The sequence below is a fragment of the Vicugna pacos genome, chromosome 13 (assembly GCF_048564905.1).
Source record: "Vicugna pacos chromosome 13, VicPac4, whole genome shotgun sequence".
NCBI lineage: Eukaryota > Metazoa > Chordata > Mammalia > Artiodactyla > Camelidae > Vicugna > Vicugna pacos.
The window spans coordinates 5799022-5813046 of record NC_132999.1 but is presented as its reverse complement, the minus strand read 5'-3'; the positions used below and the strand labels follow the sequence as shown (position 1 = coordinate 5813046).

The window sequence follows — 14025 nt, the reverse complement described above, 5'->3', positions numbered from 1 at the left end:
AGTTCAGTTTGATTTCTTGCTGGAAGTTCTCTGATACCTCAGGGAGGTAACTATTTGAGTCTACAAGTCCTTGTCCAACATCTTGTTACTGGAGTAAACAAAGACCCTCTTATGAGAACAGAGTATTTATTACATTGAAAGTAGGTGACAAAGTCAACGAGAGTTTGAGAACAATGTTTGCCTAACTGCACTAACAATAAGTTAATAATCGTAGTCTGTAAAAACACTTATTAATTTCTGACTTAAACATGAGCCTAATGACTTTTAATCTGTATGGAGCTCAAAGCAAGAACTGTTATCCCTTCCCCTAACCACACAGGAATTCAAAGGCCTTAAAATTATTGTCTCCATAGGTTTGCTTTACCTAATTCCATTTACAGTTTGGTGAATAACAATAAAGGTGCTCAGACAAACTCAAGGACTTCATTCTGCCATCCCAAATCTAAACATTTCACTTTATTCTAAGGAGGAGATTTGAGATGACAGGTTGATCACACCACGCAGATGAGCCACAGTTACCTACTTTCCAAAAAGAGAAAGCATGTTTCAGTTACCTGCAAAATACTTTAAGCCAAGGGCTTCTAAGTTTGGATGCACAACAGAATCACCGGAGGAGATTTTGAAAATCCTGGTGTCCAGGCCACACCCTAGACCCAGGTGGGGCTTAAGCTCAGTATTTTTAAAGCTCTCCGAGTGATTCTAGTGTACAGCCAAGGCTGACGACCTCTGCTGTCAGCACATACTTGCACTTAAGCAAATAATAGCTAATTACAACATACACATATAAAATTGTAAGAAAAATGTAAAACAAAGACGAAAACTCTTGAACTGTATGAAAAAGGTCAAATGGAAAAAAGTCATCTATAAAAATCCTCATGTCTAGTTCAACTAAATATATTGGGAGAAAAAAGAATTAGGAAATAAACAGAAACAGATTTCTAAGATAAATAATTTTATTTTGCAAATAAGCCATTTCCAAAAGGAATCAACTTACCAAAATTTCAAGCAAATGGTGACCTTAAATGCAGAACTTTTAAGTGCTACCACACAAAAGAATAGACACAGAAGACTGAAACAACAAAAAAATAAGTCCAGTACATTTGTGATAGAGTACCATTTCTTCCCAGTCCTTCCTGTTGAATTTCTACCCATCACTTAAAACCCAGAAAAATTTCCACTTGTTCCTTAAAAATTCCTCTGATCACATCTGAAGAAATTCATTTCTCCCTCTGCTGGTCTATCCTAGGGACCATTATTTGTACCCACACCATATCACCAATCCTAAACCAAGAAGGTAAGCTCTGGGGAAACAGTGGTTTTCTTCTATCTTGTTCAACCCTCCACTCCTAGAGCCTAGAATAGTGCCTAACACAGTGCTTAATAAGCACTTCTTCATGAATTTAAAAATCAATCAAGTAATTAATGGCATCTGGGAGTAAGAAGAGGCGTTATGGAGCTATGAGAAGCAAATACAGATCATTTACAATATGTTATTTTCACATTTTTCAATGAAAAAAGCAAAGTACATAGAAGTTTACATTTGGGTAAAACAGTAGGCGAGTACATGGAGTATACGCAGAGTCGTGGCGGCCTGCGGCAGCTGGGGGCAGAGCTAAGGGCAGCTAACTTTCATGCACACCCTTCAGTGCCCCGTGCCTGAAGTACCTGCTCAAAAAGTCAAGTCTACGTGATAAAAGTTTGTGTCAACGTTGTCATGTTGCTAACAAAAACCATCGAATTTTGCATTTCATTTAGATGAAAGTATAATACGGTAGAAAGAGCACTGAACAAGAAGTCAATTAGAATTCTTATCCTTTAGTCTGCAATTTACCAGATAGATGACTTAATTTCTTAATACGCAAAAGAAAGGAATTGATTCTTTCCAGCCCTGAAGTCTATAGAATGTCAACCCCTGAGGGCAGCATTGCTGGTGTTCTGAATGACAAGACGAAGACACAAGTTCTTCTGTGTGAAAAACACGAGGGGAATCAGACCTTCTCCAACAGTCTCCCAAAATCCATGCCCTGGTGAGTGCCATATATGGGCTCTTTGTACATATCTGTGAAATTTTAGCTTACCATAAATTACTAAAATAACCTAACAAATGGTCAGTGGAACCAAAATTAGAGCTAAATTGAAAATATGTCAAATAATATTAAATAAAAATGTAATAAAAGCTGTTTTTCTGGTGATGAGGTGAAAGGAGGAGAGACCCAAATAAACCAGTGGACTAAGCATTTCCACTTAACTTTGTGTGTATTTTGTCCACACAAAGTACACTTGATTCTAATTTTACATATGGCAAAATTTAGTTTCTATGGATAAGTAATCTGCCCAAAGTCACGCCTTAACAAGCAACAAGCAAGTGGTTTTCTCTAAAGCCCACGTTTTTCCCCCCACTTTTTGTACTACCTTCAAAATTCAGCCTTTAAACGTGACACATTAATGACTTCACAAAGATGCCTAACCCTGCTTGACTGGAACCATTTTAAAAGCTAGGGGATGAGAGCAAGAGAATCCAACTGTGGTTTAAAATGCGGATGAGATCACAAAGTTGCATCAGATTTCGTCTCTCTTCTTGGAACACCTAGGCAGCTGGCCGCGTCCAGATCGTCTTCCTATTTCTCCCTCACGAATGTGCTGCAACTGAACACATACTGCTATGTATCAGGTACTGTCCTCGGTACACAAAATGGATACAAGTCTTCTTTCTCTGTGGTGCTTGCATTCGAGTGGGGGAGAGACAAACAATAACAGTAAACATTTTAAATAAGTAAACGAAAGAAAATGCTAAGTTCTGTGGGGGAAAAAACAGAGCTGGGAGTTAGATCAGGAGTGCGGGGTTAAGAAGATTTGCAATTTGAAATATTGTACCCAGATAGGCCTCCTTGGGGATGACATATCCAGGAGAGCAATGACTTGCTATCACGAGTGTAGTCGATAAAAAAATATTATGCACACGTGCGCACACGGGCACGTAAGCCTGTGAAGATGCGAACGTGTGTGAGCGGGAGGAAGTGTGGACGCCTGCTACTTTCTCTGGGACCCAGCAGTCTCTAAGCCCTTCAACGTGGTTCTTCTTCCTAAATCCTAGTTTTCCTCTGTCTTCATTTCCTACATGCATTTTTAAATTTCTTTTTTCACACTGACAAGGAGTAGACCCAATGTGTTTCACAATGTATGCAACTGGTTTTACATAAATTATGATTGTGTATCACTTTTCTGAAGAGGGAGGGGCCAGAAAGATCCCCCCCTACCTGGTGTCCCCAGTAGTGACATCGGATTTTTACACGCTCCTGGCGATTCTCTCTGGTTCTTGGCTCCTAGCATCACAGGTTTTGGCATCTAGCTCACTCTTACTCCTCTTTCAGACTTTCAGTTTTCAAAACCCACCCAAAAACACTTTTATTAGTCAGTCCAGACTTCACAACGCTGCAGCAATAACTCCCACATCTCAGGAGCCTGAAGCAATTCAGGTCTATGTCTCGATCGGGCTACACACCAACCGAGGGAGACGGGCGGGACGCTCCACATATCACAGTCACGCAGAGACCCAAGCTGTCAGAGCAGACATCATCCTCATCGTCCTAACAACAACCAGTCCCTGTGCCAGAGGGAAAGAGCCTTTTGAAGGATCTCACCCAGACAACTAAGGACACACATAATTTCTGCTCCCAATTCAATGGCCTGAAGCAGTCGCATGACCCCAGCCAACAAGAGTTAGGAAGTACAATCATATCAAACGCCTAGGGGGAAAAAAAAGCCAGTAAGTAACACTAACAACCATCACAGACTCCGACCTTGATTCCTCCCTATTGGAACCGAGCTATCCATCCTAGACACTCTTTTCTAGTTCTCCATAGCTCCACTCCATAATGCTCTCCTTTGCCTGGAAAAAAAAAACAGCTGAGATTCTGTATTAGGTCCAGTCTATCTCCTGGCTTTACACAGTGGAGAACTAACCTTCTCTATGGTGAGCTGCCATGGACTGAAATAACAACGGTGAGGAAGAGGAAGACGAGCAGGAGGAAGGGGAGGGTAGAGCTGACCTCGGTCACTTATGTAAAACACACTATGCACCAGGGGCTCTTCTATGTTTCTGTATGTGAAACTCTGACCTTCCCAACCCTAAATGGTGTCCTTTATTATTATCCCCACAGACAGTTTAAAGAAAAGCAGTATAATGAACAATGATAGTAAAACACAAATTATAAGAACATTTTAAAATGACAACAATTCTGCAAATTTGCCTCAAGATAATTCTCTTTGGATTCCTAAACCGTTATTATCCGATGAAAGATGTTTCAATTACTATTTTAAGAAAAACGAAAAATAATAAATGTAGCAAAAATTAGATCCAATGAAGCTTTTACTTTGTGGGGGAAATACTCGCCACACACATAATGCATTATCTGCAAGTAGCAGTCAGAAATCTAGCACTTCATCAAAATCATCCAAATAAGGCAGTTGGTTTTTTCAGGTACAAAAAGTAGTATTTCCAAACATCAGGTCATAAATACCATTTTGTCCATCTTTGTGCTTTAAAACATCATTAAATTTCAGCACTTGGTCCCCCAACCAAATGTGACACATTATTTTTATTTTCAAAGAAATGACGTTTCTTTCTTACGTAAATATAAGAAAATGAATGTAAATGAAACATGTGCCACTTTTTAAACGTGGCACATAATTTTAAACGTGGCATGCGATTAACATAAATCTGAAGTGTTTCTTATTTGTTTTAAATATTGTTAGGATTAGATTCAACGTGAGCCCAGGGCCACCAATTTCAGTTTTAATGTGCATGCTAATCACCCGGGTATATTGCTGAAGTTCAGATTCTGATTCCTTAGATCTCAGGTAGGGCCCGAGAGTCTGCATTTCTAACAAGTTCCCAGATACACCCGGCCCACAAATCACACTTTGTGGAGCAAGCCTTGAGAGAACCACCATGCTTAATACTACACTGATACAAATTTTTTAACTTAAAGCCTTTCTTTATAATATGTAAGAATTATGACATTACAGAACAATTTTAAAAATCATGTAGTGATGTGAAATTATATATTAATGTTAAAGAGGTTCACGAATCAAAAAAATTAAAATTAAATGTAAAAGGTTGAGAAATGTTGGCCTAGAGCAGTGATTCTCAAAGTCTGGTCCCAAGACCAGCAGCATCAGCATCCCCTGCAAATTGCAAAAAAGGTAATCTCAGACCCAACCCAAGACCCTCTGAACCAGGAATAGGGGTGAGGCTCACCAACTGACAAGCCCTCCAGGTGCTTCTGAGTTAGCTAAAGTCTGAGAATCACTGGACTAGACGGCCAAGGGCTGGGGGCATGTGCAGACTTCAAGAAAGTCAGGGCTATCACTCACTCCTGGAGTCTGTTCCCTCCTCACTGGTCTTTTGAAGCAAAGCCATGTAGATAACTTAGAAACCACCTGGCCAAGAAACAAGGGGACAAAAAAGCCCTTGTCACACAGGGGAAGCAGCTGGAAAGGAAGACATTTGCTACAAAGGATCTCATTTGCTACTGCAGACAGCCCTGCTAAGCAGCGTGAGGTTTTGCTAATTTAGAAAGATGGTTTACAACCCTTGCCTGAGCCCAAACCAGTTACCAATGCTGACCAACAAAGACATTAACTTTAAATGTAAGCCGTCTACCAAAAATAACGAAATATTTGAGGATTAACAACCACCACAAAGATCAATTATATACTCTCTACTCTTTAGTATTGGTCCAGGAGCGTGGGAGTTTGATCTGAAAAGGTCACAGATAGCAGAAAAACGGTGGGGGAGGGGACGAAATGAACATCAATCAACAAGAGGTGCATACCCTTCGGGACCTTCATACAGTGGAGGTCCTCGACACAAGTGCAGACGCAGGAGCTAGAACTACATGACGAGCCTCGCAGACAATGCGGATCAAAAAAGCTGAGGAATACACACTGCAGTACATCACTTACATGAAGTTTAAAAGTATTACAATAATATGTGATGCACATTGAGATATAGCTGCAGATCTCTTAGGAATTAATGCATATGAAATCAAAGTGTGAAGAACTACACGGGAATGGTAAACACCAGGTCTGATACCTCTTGAGAGAAAGGGAGAGCTCCCAAGAGCCAGTCCTGTTTTACAGACAGTGAGCAACCCTGTTCTCACCCACGCCAAAGATGTGACTCTTTATACAAAGAGTGAATGTGCATCCCTTTATCATTTTAGCCTTTTGAAATAATAAGTAGAGATAAAATAACCAAAACGCTTTTGCTTGAACCACTGTATGTCTCCTTAGAAATGTTTTGTTCTAAGCTAAACTGTTGGAAATTTAGGTCCAATCCTGACACATGAGTAATGTGGTGGGGTCACTGAAGGACTTCAAGAGGAGTAACATAATGCAACTTTCTTTCTGATAGGTTACATTAGCAGTTATTGTGGAAGCTGGATAGGAGAGGGGCAGGAGTGGAGATGGGGAGTCTCAGGAGGGTGTTGCAAAAGTCCAGGAGACAGATGGAAAGGGTTTGATCATGCACAGAAGCACAGACACAGGGAGCAAGAACACTCCTGCTACAGAAGAACAGCAGAGTTTGGTGACAAAGAAGGAAAATGATCTGGGACGATCTACAGATTTCTGGCTTAGGAGAAGTGGGTGGAAGGTGGTACCAAAGTGGCAGAAAGAAGCACCACTTTGGGGGATACGATGATTTCAGTTTTATATTTGCAGAAAAGGGTAGATGGGAAAACAGAAAATAAGACAATAGAATTAGTGACGGAAAATAAGGAAAATCTCTACTTTTATAAATAAGATGTTTTTAGTTAAGCACAGAAAGATCCCTTCCAAAGCATAACTGCTCCTATTTCTGTGTTTTCTGCCAAGAAAAGACAATAGGTTTTCAAAATGCCCAGCTGCCTGACTGGTGAAAAAATGACATCACCCAAACTACTGTCATAACAATAATACATGGCTGCCACTCATTGTGTGTATAAATTAAAAGGGTTTTTAGAGAAGCTACTTACTCCCTGGACATAGAAACTTTTGTCTCCCTCTCTCAGATGGGGTATAGTCTCAAAAGCTAGATCTGTAGTGTGTTCTAGACCTGAAAAAAAAAAAGAAAAGAAAAATGTGATCAACCACTTCTAAAAACCCAGTAGGGGGCCAAGTGTGACATTATATAAGAATAAACAGAACTATTTATTCATTCTAGTAACAACATTGACCTTGAGCAACAGTTGCTCCCACCAATGCACTGCTTGTTTATATTTCAAATTGCTTTAGCCTGCTTAGTATTTGCTCAACGTTTATGATTAAAATACAGCACCCATACAAAATTCCACTAAGCTCTGTGGAACCCCTTGCCTTTGGAATTTAGCCTAGCATGACATGAAAAAGGAGGGATTGATAAATGGGTAATGATAACACAGCATACTTTGAAAGTATCTTTTCCTTATTAATAGCTGTATTTCCAGTACTTAGGAAAGGCAAAAAGCCCACTCAGTAAATGTTGAACTAAATAATTTTAGTTCAAAGTAAGTAATAGGTATAAGTCAGTTGTTAAAGTGACAGAAGACAAGATAATTTCACGCTGTAGCTATCAAATGCTTAAGTACAGGTAAAAGCTGCTTTGGGTACATTTCTCCTAGAACACAGTGCTGCAGTTCTATGTAATGCTCCAGTAGCCTAAAAGAAGGTCTCGTTTGCTCTCTAGAAATAACACGTTATTTTTATCAATTAACTTTTTGCATATAGCACTCACTTTTGTAAATCCATTTGCCTCCTCTCATCCCCTTACCCTGCAAAGAGCTGTACAAAATCCAAGACTGCTGAGCCTCACATCCTCAAAATACCCAACCCAGGCTGGACCACACAAAGAGCTCTCTCTTGTTCTAAGCTATAGAGCTGGAATTCAAGGTTCTTTGGACCCAACTTTCCATAACTTTCAATAACCTAGATTACAAGGTGAAAGAGAGGCACTGAGGGAAGTGGAGAATTTCTAAAATATCCGGTTCCCTGTTCTCTGCCAGAAAATGCACAATAGATACCAAAATGCGCAGCTGGTGAGCCAATGACATCACCCCAATGTCATCGGGTGCCAGCATTTCTAGTTTCAAATGTCCAAAACTTAACTCTTTGACTTCTTATGTTCCTTATCTTGGTAAAGGCATCACTATAGCCTAGTATCCAAGAGACAGAAAAGTTAGAATCATCTTTAACTCTTTCTTTGACCTCTATGTTTGATACTCATTCAATGCACACCCCATTACCAAGTTTAGGCTGTACTTAGCTCTATTATCTACTTCTAAAGTAAGTTTTAAATCTTAAATGTATAAAATTCACTGGGTTCTTAAGCTTCCTATGTGATCCATATCAGTTCATAAGTTAACACATGTAGAAAGACTGCTAGCTACCAACCTAACAGCCATTTACTAGTTCTTCCTTGGTAACAAAACACCTATCGGCTTATTATTGGAGGTGGCATTGTACTTATCTAAACAATTACATCTCCCAGACTTCCTGACCCGTACAGATGGCCATGTGACCAAGTTCCGGCCAATGAGGTATAAGTGGAAGTGTCTGAGCAAGACTTCCCAGTCAAAGGGAAGTAGACAAGTGGTGGACACTTTCTTCCATCCCAGAATACAAATGTGATTGCAGGAGCTGCAACAATTCAAAGTGACATTGGTTTTGTCATGGAAATGCTACCTCAGTCTTGGTCTGCCTATTTCTAGGGGGGGAAAAAAAAACCTCTCCACCTTGTTAAGCCACTGTTATTTAAAGTTTCTGTCACCATCAGCTAAATGTGCCTTCTAATGGGCACGCTACTCCAATAGTGATGACTGTTCTTGTTTCTGAAAAAGATAAAGCAGCCTAAATGCAAAGTCACTGAGTCACTGGCACAGTGACTTCGGGCATTTGTCTTTTTTGCCAACAGCCTAATGCACCACTTTCTGTGAACAGTCATCTGAATCTCCTCCAGTGGAGCACTGCTCTCATGCCATGTGCCTTCGTGGGGTCAATGCGAACCCCAGCTCCAAGGCCAGGCAAATGACTCAGACCCAGAGTGACTGTAATTCCTTACCCTTGAGCATGGAATTGATTCAGAGACGAACACAGGATCCAACTAAGACCAGCGAGAATCAAGCCTAGAACTTGTTTTAAGAGTCTTAAAGAACACAGGCTCTCTTCTGAGCTGGGTTTGAACCTAGAGGGAACAGGCTTGCATTGCTGGTCCTCATCTTGCCTCTGCCAGAGTCTGAGGATAAAATCAACATGCAGGAGGCAGAGAAAGAGAGAGAGAATATATTTCTCAACTTTCTGGTGACAGAAATTTAAAAATTCCTTTTTGCTTAAACCAGATTCCTAACCAATACAACGAATAATAAACTTGGGTTCCATTTTTAACTTTGTTGTTAAATAAAGAAAATTTCTTCAAAATGTCCTTGCATAAAATGCCAGAACTCAGGTGAAATAAGAAGAGACTTCCTTGCGCGTTTCCTCCACGAGACAATTGGCTCCTAGGTAGCAGCTTGAAAAATGTCTTTCAATTCATATATGCTTCAATCTCAGACACATAGCCTGGAGCACGGGAATTAAACGGCTAAGCTACCGTATCAGAAAGATGCAGTCTAGTAGGAGGTGTTTGAACCTAAAATAAGAAAATGTCCATTGTATTAATGTCTAGAATCAGGTAACTTTGTCATAGTTTTCAAATCCCTCTAAAATAAATTAAACCTCAGTACAATTAAGCCTTGGTCTTAGAGTTATGCAGGCGTAAGTGTAGAAAGTCTATAAGGAAAACGGAAAATGCACAAGCCTAGTGTATACAGTGCTCTCCACGCCTCCAGCTAAGTTAAGTGAGCGTGTAATCGTAAGATCTTAAGAAGGGAAAGAATAAGGCTATTTTGTTTCTAGATCATTAAACCAGGTGTAAAGAGGATTTACAAGATCAACTTTTGGAAAGAAATTATATACTAATAACTTTTATCTAACAGGCCCACTATTAAGAAAACTAATTAAACTTCACTGTACTTTAATAAGTTTAGTTCATTTTAAAATAAGATTCTTTCTTGAAAGTCATGCCAGTTTGTTAAAAACACTGTATCTATCTGGCACCACAAGCTTTGCTGTGAAACCAGTCCTTTTATAGAAATGCAGAGGAAAAGAACTATTTTTGGTCCTTCTTTCTAACAAACAATGATGGACTGCGGAACAGAATTGGTGTCTGAAATTAACCAGAGTTTGATAATATCACACCCACAAATACTAAACCCCCAATAGCACAAATTTGTCTTTTAATAGCTCTTTATTCTTTTGAACTCTCTTCCCTTCTCATACAGAGTAAATAAATACTGTCAGAACGTATCATCAATCTGTTTAAAAGGATAGTTGCCTTCCATTATTTCATTATATTTCTAATTAAGGCAATAAACACTTTTTAATGTTCATCATTTATTAGGTGCTATACTGAGGAGAAAAAAATGTGTGTCCTGCTGTCAACATACACATTTTTCCTTCAGAGAAGTTGCTGAGCATATCCAAAACTACCTAAAAGACAAGAAATCATCCAAAACATACTGACATACTGAGTATATCAATATAAATATACTCAAGAATGAAAGGTGACCCTAAATATCTATAAAATTATACATGCAGCCATATATCCGCAACATGCATCTCACTGTTACAAGTTAAGCACTATACAAAATAGACAAAGCTGATTTCCATTTGTGCCTCTTGGGATTTAGATTCACAATTTTTTAATCTTGCCCAGTACTCAAAGTTTTCCATACACAGGAGATAAAGATGGTGGAGCAAGAGGACATGGAGGGAGCTCACCTTCTCCCACAAGCACATCAAAAATGCATCTATATGTGGAACAACTCTCATGGAAAACTAACTGCAAACAGGCAGGACTCCTATATAATCAAGGCTGGAAGAAAGATATACACAGAATAGGGTGGGATGGGAAGAAAAACATTAGGCAGAAAAGCACCTATGCCCCTAGGAAGGGACTAAGAGGAAAAGGGACAACATTTGAGTGGACAGTCACCCGGGGAAGTGAGTGGGTCGAGCCACAGACTGGGCATCCCAGTCCTAGGGTCCTAAGTGTAGGAGACAAACCGCCTTGGCTGCCTGGAGAACTGCTGGGCAGACAGAAAGGCTGGGGAAGCCTAACCTCCTCTTGTGAGGAGCATGCCGGTGCTGGCTTCCCCCAGACCAGGTGGAGAGAAGTCTGCTCTTGCAACTGCCACCTCCCTGTGCTCCCCAGTCTGAGCCAAGCAAACATCCCAGCCAGCTCACTGCATACCACAGCCTGGCACTGTATCTAAGTACCCAGGACCTGGGAAAAGAATCAATCTAGAGACACGTAGGTGGCCCAGGAACCTGGGATGTGGTCCACGTGATGCAGCAGTGGCCACTGACGGTCCTTACCCAAACAGCAGCCCAAAAGCGGTCCAAACTTCTGACGGCAGTGCAGCCACCTGAATTCCTGTGACCACTACACTATGCTCCCCAGTCCCAGCTGAGCCAACTCCAGCTTCACCTACTTTATGTCATAGCCTAGCACTAAACCTGGGGCAGCCACCACAGCAAAAAAGACAAGACCATGGGCTGCGTCTGAGTGGCCCTACACAAGTAGGGCAAGGGGTGGGACACCTACACAAAGAGCACATTGGATCTCTTAAGTGCACAAATCTTACTTGTTTCAGCAATCCCCTCCTCCAGGGCAAAGGCCCCAATACAGAGAAGGACAAACACATGAAGGGAACAGAGCCAGCTCGAACCCAACAATCACAGCTTCCACTCCAACAACTTGCAAGCAGAATCCACTGCTGACAGAGTGGTGACAGTTACTGAGCAGAGAGGAAGTCCTGCCTCACACCCTGCACAGGCTCTAGCTTCTCCATCACCAGCCACACAACCTACCAGGGTGACAGTGGCCAGCACACCCTGAGGAAAGATGTAATTGGTGTTCACGTCAAATCCAGTCCTCCCACCAAAGGCACTGAACAAACACAGCCCACATAAAAATGTCCCCACATAAGAACACCCCTTGAAGACCACAATAGATGAGCATCTCACCTAAATTCATAGACACAGAGGAAATTAAGTAAAATGAAAAAGTAAAGGAAGTATTCTATTAAAAGAGCAACAGAAACACCTGAAAAAGTAAGTAATGAAACAGAAATAAGCAATCTATCAGAGAATCCAAAATATTTGTAATAAAAAATCCGTATGAATTAAGAAAGAGAATTAATCTATACACAGATTGTTTTAACAAGAAGTTAGAAAATATAAAGACCCAATCAAAAATAGATAATTCAATATCTGAGATAAAAAGCACTCTGGAAGCAATGAATAGAAGATTAAATGACACAAGAAAACACATAAGTGATCTGGAAGATAGAATAATGAAAGTGGCCCAATCAGAGCAGCAGACAGAAAGACAAATGAAAATAATAAAAGCAACATACAAGATCAATGGGATAACATTAAATATGCTAACATTCACATTATAGGGGTTCTGGAAGGAGACAAGAGAGAGATGGGTATTAAGAATGTATTTGAAGAAATTATGTCTGAAAAATTCCCAAATGTAAAGGAGGTCCCAAAGCACAGAAGGTCCCAAACAAGATGAAACAAAACAGACCTACACTAAAACATATAATTAAAATGGCAAAAGATAATGAGATAATTATAAAGGCATCAAGAGAAAAACAAAGAAGTCATATACAAGGGAATCCCCCTAAGGTGATGAGCTGATTTCTCTGCAGAAACTTTTCAGGCCAGAAGGGTACAGCACAATTTATTCAAAGTGCTGACAGGGCAAAACCTGCAAATGAGTACACCACACCCAGCAATATTATTATTAAGAACAGGGGAGATAAAGACCTTCTCAGCCAAGCAAAAACTTAAAACAATTCAACAATGCTAAACCTACCCTAAAAGTAATGGTAAAGGGTCTTCTCCAAATGGAAAAAAATAAGAATCTATAGGAAAGGGGAAGCCCCAGTAGGAAAGGCAAATATATAGTAGGGATTAAAGATCACCTCAATAAGCCAGTGCATAGATTAAAACACAAAACACTGTAAAAGCAACTTTAACTACAATAAACAGTAATGGGATGAGCATCAAGATGTAAAACATGATATTAAAAACACAAAATGTGGGGGATAGAAGTAAAAAATGTAGATCTTTTAGAATGTGTTTGAACTTAAATGACTATCATTTTAAAACAAGTAGATATAATTATGAGTCAACATACATGAACCCCATGGTAATCACAGATAAAAAAAAAAACCTACAATTGATACACAAAAACCGAAAGGAAAGGAACCCAAGCATACTGTAAAAGAAAATCTTCAAAGCACAGTGGTAAAAACAAAAGAAGAGGAAATGAACAAAGAAGAACTACACAAACTGGAAAACAAGTAATAAAATGGCAATAAGCACATACCTACCAATAATTACTCTAAATGTCAATGGACTAAATGCTCCTTCAAAAGACACAGGGTGGCTGACAGGATAAAGAAACAAGACCCTTCAATATGCTGCCTGCAAGAAACTCACTTCAGGGCTGAATACACATACAGACTGGAAGTGAGGGAAAAGAAAAAGATATTTCATACAAACAGAAACAATAAGAAAACAGGAAGAGCCATACTCACAGCAGACAAAACAGACTTTAAAACAAATGCTACAACAAAGGACAAAAAAGGCATAATATAACAACAACAGGATTAATACAAGGTGAAGATATTACACTAGTTAATATATAAGCACTAAATACAGGAATATATATATATATTTATATATATAAAGCAGATATTAAAAGATATAATGAGAGAAACTGACAAGAATATAATAATAATAGGGGACTTTAACACCTCACAGACATCAATGGATAGATCATCCAGACAGAAAATTAATAAAGCAACACTGGTCTTAAGTGACACAGTAGACCAGTTGGATTTAACTGATATCTAGAGGACATTACATCCAAAACCAGCAGAAAACACATTC

The 14025-nt window shown here is 39.7% G+C and overlaps 1 protein-coding gene across 6 annotated transcripts in view; it reads right to left on the bottom strand.

Annotated features, from left to right (window-relative positions):
• TTLL7 (tubulin tyrosine ligase like 7) overlaps positions 1 to 14025 on the bottom strand; it is a 138636-nt gene that overhangs the window by 94641 nt on the left and 29970 nt on the right. For 2 of the 6 annotated variants that reach the window (XM_072974105.1, XM_072974106.1), the window contains one exon: positions 7020 to 7099. The exons of the other annotated variants lie outside the window; for them this stretch is intronic. The gene's annotated coding sequence lies outside the window, so the exon portion shown is untranslated. The remainder of the gene's footprint in view (positions 1 to 7019; positions 7100 to 14025) is intronic. 6 annotated transcript variants of the gene reach the window in all.